The sequence below is a fragment of the Manis pentadactyla genome, chromosome 10 (assembly GCF_030020395.1).
Source record: "Manis pentadactyla isolate mManPen7 chromosome 10, mManPen7.hap1, whole genome shotgun sequence".
In the NCBI taxonomy this organism is placed as follows: Eukaryota; Metazoa; Chordata; class Mammalia; order Pholidota; family Manidae; genus Manis; species Manis pentadactyla.
Window position 1 is genome coordinate 86,101,925 of NC_080028.1, and position 14,503 is coordinate 86,116,427.

The 14,503-nt window shown below is 37.2% G+C and overlaps 1 protein-coding gene across 4 annotated transcripts in view; it reads right to left on the bottom strand.

Moving 5' to 3' along the window:
• SEPTIN14 (septin 14) overlaps window positions 1-14,503 on the bottom strand; it is a 215,946-nt gene that overhangs the window by 79,144 nt on the left and 122,299 nt on the right. The window lies entirely within an intron of this gene.

Genomic DNA, 14,503 nt, shown 5'->3' on the forward strand with positions numbered 1-14,503 from the left:
CATGGGGAAATAGAAAATCTGAACAAATTAAAAGTAAGGATATTGAATCAATAATCAGAAACTTCCCAACACAGGAAATCCCAGGACCAGGTGGCTTCTCCAGTGAATACAAACAAACATTTAAAGATGAATCAATGCTGATTCCTTACACACTCAAAAATTAAGGAAGATGAACACCCTCAACTTCATTTTATAAAGCCAGCATTGCCTTAATAACAAAGTCATAGGACAGTTCAAAAACATTAAAAGTAGAAAAACATCCCCAATGAATATAGATGCAAAAATTCTCAACAAAATATGAGCAATAAACTAAAAGGATCATACATCATGACCAATAGTTTTATCACTGAGATGCAAGGCTAGCACAATATACACAAGTCAATAAATGTAATATAGACTAAAGTATATAAAATAGAGTATTTATGAATATGATAGAATAAAATAATCATATAATTTCCAAAGATGTAGAATAAGCCTTTGACAAAACACAAAATCCCTTCATGGTAAAAACCCTCAATAAAATGAGGATACAGACAATAGGGAGGAGCCAAGATGGTGGCGTGAGTAGGGCAGTGGAAATCTTCTCCCAAAACCATATATATTTTTGAAAATACAACAAATACAACTATTCCTAAGAGAGAGACCAGTGGATACAGTATAACAGCCAGGTTACATCTACATCCATAAGAACTCAGCATCTCACAAAGGGGGTAAGATACAAGCCTCAGCCTGGCAGGACCTAAGCGCTACCCCCAGCCCAGTTATCCAGTGGGAGGCAATGAGTCAGTGTGGTGAGGGAGTGAAAGCCCAGGGCTGCTAAACAACCAGCTCTAGTAATCCACACCAGGAGTGCAGACACACAGTGCACAGTGTGCTGGATATTAGAGAAATGGAAAAGTAAAATCAGAGAACAGGTACCTGCAACTGGTTCCCCTAGGACAAAAGAAAAGCGAGTGCTTTTTGAAAGTCTTAAAGGGACAGGGATCTCACAGCTGGATGGAATCATCCTGGCACACTCAGCCCAGCATCTGGAAATACTGGGGAACTCCAGGCGCCCTAACCACCTGGGTGGCAGCACAGCTATGAAGCCAGTCATGGTGATAAGAAGCCTGCCAGTCATTTCCTGGCTGGCACAGCCCCTGACACAGCAGCGCAGTAGCCTGAGAGCAGTGGTGGTGGAGTGACCTGGGAGTGGGTGCGTGAGCTGATGGCGGCAGCAACTGAACAGCCTGGGAGAGGTTGTGTGTGCCCATGGTGGGAATGGAGTGGCTGAGGAGTGGCTGTGCATATCCATGGTGGTGGTAGAGCTGCCCAGGAGTGGCCAGGACCCCACCAGCTGCCCAGAATCTCCTCCCATGGTGCAGCCACCCGGGTCAGACCCAAAGGCTGCCACCAGTGCCCAGACGCATGGCACAGGCAGAAGAAACTGGGGCAAGGTGTGAAGGGGTGCTGCTCTCACAGGAGAGCACACCCAGTGTGCCTGCCACTCCCCACATGGCTCTGGGTTACCCTGAAGGTGACCCCACCCATGGCAGTTTAGGGAATTAATCCAGAGGCTACTCCAGGAGCTCAGGTAATGGACACAGGCAGTGGAGAAGGGCAAGGAGACCAGAAAACAGGAAGGACTTTGTTTGCCCAGCTGACACATGCCCTACCTGCCTGCAGCTACCTCTATCACCATGAAAAGGCAGAAGAATTTGATCCAGTCCAGAATTACCCAGACAACCGCCAAGAGAGGGCTCAGGGAGATAGGTTTGACCAGTCTTCCTGAAAAAGAATTCAAAATAAAGGTCATAACCATGCTGATGGACCTGCAGAGAAATATGCAAGAGCTAAAGAAGCAAGTAGGGAGGGAGGATACAGAAATAAAACAATCTCCGGAAGAACTTATGAGAAGACTGGATGAATTGCAAGAGGCCATTAATGGAATAGAAATAATAGAACAGGGAAGATGAGAAATAATAGAATAGGGAAGATGAGGCAGAGAGAGATAAAAGGATCTCCAGGAATGAATATTAAGAGAACTGGGTGACCAATCCAAACAGAACAATACTTGCATTATAAGAGTACCAGAAGAAAACAAGGGAGAAAAAGGGATAGAAAGTGTCTTTGAAGAAATAATTGCTGAAAACTTCCCCAAACTGGGGGAGGAAATACACTCTCAGACCATGGAGGCCCACAGAACTCCTAAAACTAGGGACCCCAGGAGGACAACACCAAGATATATAATAATTAAAATGGCAAATATCAAAGACAAGGACAGAGTATTAAAGGCAGCCAGAGAGAGAAAAAAGGCCACTTACAAGGGCAAACTCATCAGGCTATCATCAGACTTCTCAATAGAAACCTTACAGGCCAGAAGAGAATGGCATGATACATTTAATGCAGTGAAACAGAAGGGCCTTGAACCAAGAATACTGTATTTAGCATGATTATCATTTAAATATGAAGAAGGGATTAACCAATTCCCAGACAAACAAAAGTTGAGGGAATTTGCCTCCCAAAAATTGTCTCTACAGGATATTTTAAAGGGACGGTTCTAGATGGAAGCACTCCTAAGGCTAAATACACATCAACAGAGAAAATAAAATCACAGCAAAGAAAGCAGATTAACTAAAGGCAAAAAAAAACCCAACTACTCACAAAGGCAATCAAAGGTAACACAAAAGAGTACAGAATAAACTACCTAACATATAAAAAATGGAGGAGGAGGAATAAGAAGGGAGAGAAATAAAGAATCATCACACTGTATTTATGATAGCTTAATAAAAGAGCTAAGTTAGATGGCTAGATAGTAAAGAGGCTATCCTTGTACCTTTGGTAACCACGAATCTAAAGCCTGCAATGGCAATAAGTACATATCTTCCAATAATCACCATAAATGTACACGGAGTGAAAATGCCAATCAAAAGACACAGATTAACAGAATGAATAAAAGAGCAAGAACCATCTATATGCTGCTTACAAGAGACTCACTCAAACCCAAAGACATACACAGACTAAACGTGAAGGGATGGAAAGAGATATTTCACGGAAACAACATGGAGAAAAAAGGTGTTGCAGTACCTGTATCAGACAAAATAGATATCAAAAGAAAGAAAGTAACAAGAGATAAAGAAGGACATTACATAATGATAAAGGGGTCAGTCTAACAAGAGGATATAACCATTATAAATATATGTGCACCCAATAAAGGAGCACCAACATGTGTGAAACAAATGCTAACAGAATTAAAGGAGGTAATAGAATGCAATGCCTTTGTTCTAGGAGACTTCAACACACCACTCACTCCAAAGGACAGATCCATCAGACAGAAATTAAGTAAGGACAAAGAGGCACTGAACAACACATTAGAACAGATGGACTTAACAGACATCTACAGAACTCTACACCCAAAAGCAGCAGGATACAGATTCTTCTCCAGTGCACATGGAACATTCTCCAGAATAGACCACATACTAGGCCACAAAAAGAGCCTAAGTAAATTCAAAAAGACTGAAATTCTACCAACCAACTTCTCAGAACACAAAGGCATAAAACTAGAAATAAATTGTGCAAAGAAAACAAAAAGGCTCACAAATACATGGAGTCTTAACAACATGCTCCTAAATAATCAATGGATCAATGACCAAGTTAAAACAGAGATCAAGTAATATCTGGAGACAAATGACAACAACAGTATAAAGCCCCAACTTCTGTGGGACACAGCTAAGGCAGTTCTAAGAGGAAAGGATATAGCTATCCAAGGCTATATAAAGAAGGAAGAACAATCCCAAATGAATAGTCTAAAGTCGCAATTATTGAAACTGGAAAAAGAAGAACAAATGAGGTCCAAACTCAGCAGAAGGAGGGATATAATAAAGGTCAGAGAAAAAATAAATAAAATTGAGAAAAATAAAACAATAGAAAAAAATCAATGAAACCAAGAGCTGGTTCTTTGAAAAAATAAATAAAATAGATAAGACCCAAGCCAGACTTATTAAGAGAAAAAGAGAATCTACACACATCAACAGAATCAGAAATGAGAAAGGAAAAATCATGACAGACCCCACAGAAATACAAAAAATTACTAGAGAATACTATGAAAATCTATATGCTAGCAAGCTGGGAAACCCAGAATAAATGGACAAGTTCTTAGAAAAATACAACCTTCCAAGACTGGACAAGAAAGAAAGAGAAAATCTAAACAGACCATTTACCAGCAAAGAAATTGAGTCAGTAATCAAAAAACTACCCAGGAACAAAATCACTGGTCCAGATGGATTCACCACTGAATTTTAGTAGACATATAGAGAAGACATAATACCCATCCTCCTTAAAGTTTTCCAAAAAATAGAAAAGGAGAGTACACTTCCAAACTCATTCTATGAAGGCAGCATAACTCTAATACCCAAACCAAAGACCCCACCAAAAAAGAAAATTACAGACCAATATCCCTGATGAGCATACATGCTAAAATACTCCAGGAAATATTATCAAACTAAATTCAAACATACATCAAGAGGATTGTACACCATGACCAAGTGGGATTCATCTCAGGGATGCTAGGATGGTACAACATTCGAAAAATCCAACAACATCAACCACCACATCAACAAAAAGAAGGATAAAAACCACATGATCATTTCCATAGGTGCTGAAAAAACATTCAACAAAACTCAGTATCCATTAATGATTAAAAACTCTCAGCAAAATGGGTATACAGGCAAGTACCTCAACATAATAAAGGCCATATATGACAAATCCACAGCCAACTTCATACTTAACAGCAAGAAGCTGAAAGCTTTTCCTCTGAGATTGGGAACAAGGCAGGGATGCCCTCTCTCCCCACTGTTATTCAACATAGAACTGGAGGTCCTAGCCACAGAAATCAGGCAAGACAAAGAAATACAAAACATCCAAATTGGTAAAGAAGAAGTCAAACTGTCACTATTTGCAGATGACATGATATTGTACATAAAAAACCCTAATGACTTCATTCCAAAACTACTAGAACTAATATATGAATTCAGGAAAGTTGCAGGATACAAAATTAATGCACAGAAATCTGTTGCATTCGTATACACAAATGATGAACTAACAGGAAGAGAAATCAGGAAAACAATTCCATTCACAATTGCATCAAAAAGAATAAAATACCTAGGAATAAACCTAACCAAGGAAATGAAGGACATATACCCTGAAAACTACAAGACACTCTTAAGAGAAATTAAAGAGGATACTAACAAATGGAAACTCATTCCATGTTCTTGGCTAGGAACAATTAATATTGTCAAAATGGCCATCCTGCCTAAAGCAATCTATAGATTCATTGCAATGCCTATCAAAATACCAACAACATTCCTCAAAGAACTGGAACAAATAGTTTTAAAATTCATATGAAATGGCAAAAGACTCTGAATAGCCAAATCAATCCTGAGAAGGAAGCATAAAGCAGGGGCCATCTCACTTTCCAGCTTCAAGCTCTACTACAAAGCCACCGTAATCAAGACAATTTGGTACTGGCACAAGAACAGACCCAAAGACCAGTGGAACAGAATAGAGAGTCCAGATATTAACCCAAATATATATGGTAAATTAATATATGATAGAGGAGCCATGGACATGCAATGGGGAATTGACAGCCTTTTCAACAGCTGGTGTTGGCAAAACTGGACAGCTAAATTTAAGAAAATGAAACTGGATCATTGTCTAATCCCAGGCACAAAAGTAAATTCAAAATGGATCAAAGACCTGAATGTAAGTCATGAAATCATAAAACTCTTAGAAAAAAACATAGGCAAAACCTCTTGGACATAAACATGAGTGACTCCTTCATGAACATTTCTCCCCAGGTAAGGGAAACAAAAGCAAAAATGAACAAGTGGGACTATATCATGCTGAAATGCTTCTGTACTGCAAAGGCATCCTACAGTATGGGAGACTATATTCACAAATGATAGATCCAATAAAGTGTTGACATCCAAAATTAATATAAAGAGCACATGCACCTCAACAAACAAAAAGCAAATAATCCAATTAAAATATAGGCAGAAGAGCTGAACAGACAGTTCTCCAAAGAAGAAATTCAGATGGCCAACAGACACATGAAAAGATGCTCCACACTGCTAATCATCAGAGAAATGCAAATTAAAACCACAATGAGATATCACCTCATACCAGTAAGGATCACCACCACCCAAAAGACAAACAACAGCAAATATTGGTGAGTTTGTGGAGAAAGGGGAACCCTCCTACACTGCTGGTGGTAATGTAGATTAGTTCAACCATTGTGGAAAGCAGTATAGAGGTTCCTCAAAAGCTCAAAATAGACATACCTTTTGACCCAGGAATTCCACTTCTAGGAATTTACCCTAAGAATGCAGCAGCCCAGTTTGAAAAAGACATAAGTATCCCTATGTTTATCATAGCACTGTTTACAGTAGCCAAGAAATGGAAGCAACCTAAGTGTCCATCAGTAGATGAATGGATAAAGAAGATGTGGTACATATACACAATGGAATATTATTCAGCCATAAGAAGAAAACAAATCCTACCACTTGCAGCAACATGGATGGAGCTAGACAGTATTATGTTCAGTGAAATAAGGCAGGCAGAGAAAGACAAGTACCAAATGATTTCACTAATCTGTGTAGCATAAGAACAAATCAAAAACTGAAGGAACAAAACAGCAGCAGAATCACAGAACCCAAGAATGGACTAACAGTAACCAAAGGGAAAGGGCCTGGTGAGGATGGGTGGGAAAGGAGGGATAAGGTGGGGGAGAAAGAAAGGGGCCTTCATGATTGGCATGTATAATGTGGTGGGGTGGCACGGGGAGCACTGTGCAATACAGAGAAGACAAGTAATGGTTCTACAGCATCTTACCATGTTGATGGACAGTGACTCTAATAGGATTTGTGGAGGGGACTTGTTGATTGGGGGAATCTAGTAAACATAATGTTCCTCATGTAATTGTAGATTAATGATACCAAAATTTAAAAAATGAGAATACAGGGAAAATGTCAACAAAACGAAGGTCATGTATGAGAAACCCACAGCTAACATTTTATTCAATGTTGAAAGGTTGAGGAGAGGGGTTGGAGGAAGATGGCAAAATAGGAGGTCACTATACTGACCTCCTCCCACATACACACACAGGAAGAAGTTATGTGAAATACAACAAACCCTGAAAATGACCAAAGCCTCCAGAACAGATCACGTATACCCAGCAAAGTAGAGAACATGACATCGAGAATCTTAAAGGGGCAGAACTGCAACGAGTCAGGAACCAAGACCTTCTACAGTCTCAGACAAGAAGTTGGGGATAGAGGAACAGAGTGGGTATGCCATAAATGCTCAGGAACCCAGCAGACCTGTACCCATGAATCTGCCCTGGGAAGATGAATCCAAATTGCATTGGGCTTTGAAGATTAACAGGGAAGGACAGCAGAGAGAGTTGTAGTGATATGGGAGGCCCAAATCCTGTCACATGTGAGAAATAGCATGCTCTATCAGTCCTGCTGAAACCCAGATCAGAGGCAGCAGTTTGGAAGATTTATCAGCTGAGGAAATTGCTAGAAGGGAAATTGAATCTGAGAGAAATGTCTCTGGAGGAGTAAGGGCAGGTGGACAACACTTTCCCAGGCCTCCTAAAGTCCAAATGGCCAGACACTTGTGGAAGCCAGCTCTGAATTCTCCACCTGCCTGTGTCTCAGTCCCAGCATTTCCCTGCATACATGCCCCTCCAGCACAATCAGTTCAGCAGTGGTTTCCTTGCTAATGGACAGTCAGGAGGATGCCTTGAACACAATGAATACAAGCAGAAAAACCTCATATCACACAAATGGCATGCAGAGGCTAGGTGTGGGGATCTGCCATTACTGACAGGAGACACACAAATAGCAAAGGGGATGGGTCATTTTTGGCAGAGAGACAGGAAGGTGTACTCTGCCTGCAGCCTAACATTAGTAGATGTGGCTCAACCAAAACAGAGAACTGGGATCTGGAGATCAGGGTGTTCTGTAATTCTGATCATCATGGGATGCATACTACATAGAGCCTCTAATTTCAAGACCAGGTTGTACAGGTGATCTATCTAATACAAAGGAAGAAACATGGAAACAAAATGAGGAGACAGGAGAACTTATTTCAAAAATAAAAATAAAAAGACAAAACACCAGAAAAAGTGCAAAATGAAATAGAGATAAGCAATCTTTGTGATAAAGAATTCAAGGTAAACACCATAAAAGTGCTCACTGAACATAGGAAAAGAATGGATAATCTCAGTGCAAATTTCAAGAAAGAGAAAAAAATTTTTAAAGAACTATTAAGAACTGAAGAAAAAACTGAAATGTAAAATACAATAGAGGGATTAATAGTAGGTTTCAGGAGGCAGAGGAACCGAGCAGTGAACTGGAAGACAGTGTAGTAGAAAGTAACCAAGCAGAGAACACAGAGAAAAATAATTCCTAAAAATGAGAAGATGCTAAGAGAGTTCTGTGACAATGCCAAATGAAAACAGTATTTCCAAAACAGGGGTCCCAGAATGATAGAGAGATAAAGGGGCAGAAAGTCTATTTGAAGAAATAATCATTGAAAAGTATCCCCACCTGGGGAAGAAAGCAGACATCCAGGGCCAGGAAGCAAAAAGAGCCCCTAACAAGATGAACCCAAGGAGGTCCACATGAAGACAATTACAATGATGACTGTTAAAGGTAAAGAGAGAATCTTAAAAGCAGCAAGAGAAAGTCAGTTATCTGCAAGGCCATCAGCAGATTTCTCAGCAGAAACTTATGGCCAGAAGGGAGTGGTATGAAATATTCAAGAATTGAAAGGGAAGAACATACAACAAAGAATCCTCTACCCAGCAAGTTTATTATTAAGAACTAAAGAGATTACAAATTTTTCAGATAAGTGAAGGTTAAAGGAGTTCATAACCACTAAATTGGCCTTACAGGATTATGTTAAAGGGACTACTTTAGATGGAGCTGTTCTTGTCTAAATATTTTTCATTTTAAAAATAAACCTACAGTAAAGATAGACCAAGTATGTACTGAGCCACTATGAGTTCAAAAAACTAAAGAAATAAAATGAGTTATGCAAAAAGTTACTTAGGGATACCCAAAAGATGTAGATTATGACATACATAGCGTGGAGAAGGAAGAAGAATACAAAGTAGTACATTTAGATTGTGTTTGAAATCAGGTAACAATCAACTTAATTAATATAGACTGTTATGTATTTGGAAACTATCTATGAAACTTATGGTAAGCACAAAGCTAAATGCAATAATAGACATACAGAAAAAAAGGGAGTCCAAGCATGACACTAAAAAAAAAAAATCGAATAACAAATAGTATAACAGAGGAAGAAAAGACAAGAACTACAAAAACAGCCAGAAAATAAATGGCAATAAGTATATACCTATCAATAATTGCATTAAATATGTATGGACTAAATGTACCAATCAAAGGACACAGGGTAGCAGAATAGGTAAGGAAACAAGATCCACCTATATGCTACCTACAAGAAACTCATTTCAGACCTAAAGGTATACATAGAAAGTAAAGGGTTGAAAAAAGATATTTCATGCAAATAAAAGGGAGAAAAAGAAGGTGTAGTAGTACCTGTATCAAAACAAAGAAAGTAACAGTAGAAAAAAGACATTATCTAATGATAAAGGAATAAGTTCAACAAGAGGATACAACAAATATCAATGAACCAACATGGGAGCACCTAAATATAAAAAACATCTAAATGGAGAAATAGACAGCAACACATTCATACCAGGGGACTTTAACACTTCACTGACATATCATCAGGATAGAAAATAAATAAGGAAAGAGAGACACTGGATGACACATTAGAACAGATCGACTTAACAGATATATAAAGAACATTTCATACCAAAGCAGTAGGATACACATTTTCTCAAGTGTACAAGGAAATTTCTGCAGCATAGAACACATACTGTAACAAAAAGAGGACGAATAAATTTTAAAAGTTTGATATTGTTTCAAGTATATTTTAATACCAGAGCGGTATGAAACTAGAAATGAGTTACATGAAGAAAACCAAAGTAATAAAGCACAAACACATGGAGACTAAACAACATGCTTCTCAATAATCAATGGATCAATGAACAAATCAAATAGGAAATCAAGCAATCAGTGGAGAAAAATAAAAACAGAAACACAACAGATCAAATACCTCAAAACTGGTTCTCAAAGGGAAGGATATAGCAATACAGGCCTACCACTAGAAACAAGAACATTCCCAAATGAACAATCTAACCTCACAAAAAAGGGAACTAAGAAAAGAATAAAAAGAACACGGATGAATATAATAAAGAGCAGAGAGAAATAAATAACACAGAAATTAATAAAACAATAGAAAAATACCAGTGAAACCAAGAACTGTTTCCTTGAAAAGATAAATGATATAGAGAAGCCCCTAGAGAGACTTAATAAAATAAAAAGAAAAAGGACACAAATAAAATCAGCAGAAAGAGGATACAACAGCCACCACAAAAATACAAATAATTATAGAATTCTACAAAAAAAAATGACATGCTAGTAAATTTGAAAACCTAGAAGAAATGGACAAATTCATACAAACATGCAATATTCCAAGACTGACCCATGAAGAAACAGAAAATCTGAACAGATCAAAATCAAAATGGTAACTGAAAAACTCCCAACAAACAAAATCCAGTACCTGATGGCTTCACAGATGAATTCTACCAAACATTTAGAGAAGAGCTAATACCAGTCCTTCTTAAAGTATTCCAAAAAACAGAAGAGGGAATATTCCAACCTAATTCTATGAGGATAGAGTCACTCTAATACCAAAACTTGAAAGACACGCACACACACACAAAGAAAATTACAGACCAATATCCATGGTGAACATAGATGCAATCCTCAACAAAATATTGGCAGACCAAATTAAAAATTGCATCAAAAGGAACATACATAAAACCAAATGGAAAATTTTCCAGGAAATCAAGGAGGATACAATGTTCATAAATCAATCAATGTGATATGCCACATTAACAAGAGGAAAGATAAAAATCATATGACCCTCTCAATAGATTATGGAAAGCACTTGACAAATTTCAATGTTTATTCATGACAAACACTTTACACAAAATAGGTATAGAGGGAACATACCTCATTATATTAAAGGCCATATATAACAAACCCACAGGTAACATCACATTCAGTGGTGAAAAGCTGAATATTTTTCTTCTAAGATTGGTAATAAAAAATGTATGCCCACTGTCACCACTCTTAATTGAAGCATATTTAATATGCAACAAAGTGATTCAAGTGTTACCAACATTATTAAATCCTCATCCCAATTACTGTAGTCACACTCTAACATAGAAAGATGTTTAGTACTGACTATATTCTCCATGCTTCACTTCCACACCAGGGACCACCACATATTATTGAGATTTTTGTGCCTCTTTATGCCCCTCACCCACCTCATCCACCCACCCTCAACCCCTCACCCACAGTAACCACAAGTCACTTCTCAGTCTATGCATCTACTGCTGTTTTGATCATTTTGTTTTCTTTGCTTTCAGATTCCATTTGTAAGTGAAATCATAAGGTATTTGTCTTTCTCCACCTGGCATATTTCACTTAGCATAATACCTAGGTGCATTCATGCTATTGCAAATGGCAGAATTTATTATTATGGCTGAATAATATTTAATTGTGTATATGTACCACCTCTTCTTTATCCATTCATCTATTAATGGACACTTTGCTTGCATCCATATCTTAGCTACTCATGTGGCAATAAACTCAGGGGTACATACACCTTTTAAAATCAGGTATTTTGTTTTCTTTGGATAAATTCTTAGAAGTGGAATTGCTGGATTTATGGTATTTCTGTTTTTAGTTTTTTGATGATCCTCCATACTGCTTTCCATAGTAGCTGCACCAATTTATATTATCACCACCAGTGTAGGAGGGCTCCTTTTACCCACATTCTCCCCAACACTTCTTATTTCTTGTCTTTGGATAGTGACCATTCTGACTGGTGTGAGATGATATGTAGTAGAGCTTGATGTCAGAGAGCATAATCTTTGTTATTTCACAGGATTGTTTTGATTTGCATTTCCCTGATGATTAGTGTTATAGAACATCTTTTCATGTGCCTGTTGGCCACTTGTATTTCTTTGGAAAAATGTTCAGGTTGTCTGCCCATTTTTTAATGGGGCTATTTGTTTTTTGATGTTGAGGTGTATGACACCTTTATTTCTTTTGAATGTTAACCCCTAATCAGGTAAGTTATTTACAAATATATTTTCCCACAATATAAGATGACTTTGTGATTTGTTCATGGCATCCTTTTCTGTAAAGAAGCTTTTTAGTTTGATGTAGTCCTTCTTATTCATTTTTGATTTTGATTCCCTTGCTGGGAAAACATATCCCCCCCAAAATTGCTCATGTTTATGATCAAGAGATTTTGCCTATGTTTTCTCTCGAAGAGTTTTATGGTTTCATGTCTTATATTTGAGCCTTTAATCCATTTCAAGTTAACTTTTTAATGGTGTCAAGGTGTAACCCGGTTTCATTCTCTTGCATGTACTTGTCTGGTTTTTCCAACACCAGTTATTGGGGGAGACTGTCATTTCCCACTGTATATTCATGGCTCCTTTATTTTATTTTAATTTACCATATATCAATGGGTTTATTTATGGGCTCTCTTTTCTGTTCCATTCATCTATGGGTCTGTTGTTGTGCCGGTACCATAGTTTTTTTTATTTCTGTAGCTTTGTAGTAGAGTTTGATGTCAGGGAGCATAATCTGTTATTTCTCAGGATTGTTTTGGCTATTCAGGGTCTTTTGTGGTTCCTTATGAATTTAAGGATTATTTGCCCTAGTTCACTGGAAATACCACTGATATAATCATAGGGATTGCCTTTAGTCTGTAAACTGCTGTAAGTGAGCCATTTTGACAATATTAAGTCTTCCTATCCGTGAGCATGGGATAAATAGCCATTTATTTGTGTCTTCCTTGGTTTCTTTCATCAGTGTCTCATAGTATTCAGACTTCAGGTCTTTTACCTTGGTTTGTTTTATTCTTGGGTATTGTATTCTTTTTGGTGAAACTATAATTAGTTTCCTGATTTCTCTTTCTGCTAGTTCATTGTTACCATATAGGAATGCAACAGATTTCTGTGTTTATTTTGTATCCTATGATTTTGCTTAATCCAGTTATTAGTTCTAATAGTTTTTTTTTGTAGACTCTAGAGTTTTCTATATATAGTATCATGTCATCTGCAAATGGTGACAGTTTTACTGCTTCCATACCAATTTGGATAGCTTTTATCTCTATTTCTTGTCTGACTACTGTGGCTGGAACTTCCAGTACTATGTTGAATAAAAGTGGATGAATGGACAACCTTGTCTTTTTCCTGTTCTTAGAGGAGAGTCTTTCAGCTTTTCACCATTGAGTATGTTATCTTTGGGTTTGTCATATACAACTCTTATTATGTTGAGGTATGTTCTCTCTACACCCATTTCCTGGAGAGGGTCATGAATAGATGTTGAACTTACAAGATGCTTTTTCAGCATGTATTGAGATGGCCATATGGTTTTTATCTTTCCTTTTGTTAATGTGGTGTATCAGTTTGGTTTATGAATATTGTATTGTTCTTACATTCCTGGAATAAATTCCACTTGGTCGTGATGGAAAGTATTGCTGATGTATTTTTTAATTCAGTTCAGTTTTCTAATATTTTGTTGAGGATTTTTTCATCTATGTTCATCAGGGATAACGGTCTGCACTTATTTTTGTAGTGTTTTTGGTTTTGGTGTTAGAGTGATGTGGAAATATTCCCTCTACTTCTATATTTTGAATACTTTAAGAAGGATTGGTATTAGCTCTTCTTAAATATTTGGTAGAATTCAACTGTGAAGATATCTGGCCCTAAAATTTTGTTTGTTGAGAATGTTTTGGTTACCAATTCAATTTCATGATTAGTAATTGGTCTGTTCAGTTTTTCTGTTTCTTCCCAGGTCAATCTTGGAAGGTTTTACTTTTCTAAGAATTTGTGCATTTCTTCTAGGTTGTCCTATTCATTGATATATATTTTTCATAGAATTCTCTAATATTATTTGTTTTTCTGTGATATCAGTTGTAACTTCTCCTTTTTTCTGATTATGAATATTTGTGTCCTCTCGTTTTACTTGATAAGTTTGGATAGTGGTTTGTCTATTTTGTTTATCTTCTCAAAGAACCATCTGTTGGTTTCATGGATTTTTTCTTTTGTTTTATTATTCTGTTTTATTTGTTTATGCTCTGATCCTTATTATGTCCTTCCTTCTACTAACTTTGGCCTTTATTTGTTCTTTTTCAAATTTCTTTAGTTATGAATTTAGACTATTTTTTTTAAGGATTGTTCTTCCTTCTTGAGCCTGAATTTCTATGCAATTGCCTCTTAGAGATGCTTTTGTGGCACATATTTTGTGCTTTTGCCCACATATTTTGAACTGTTTTATTT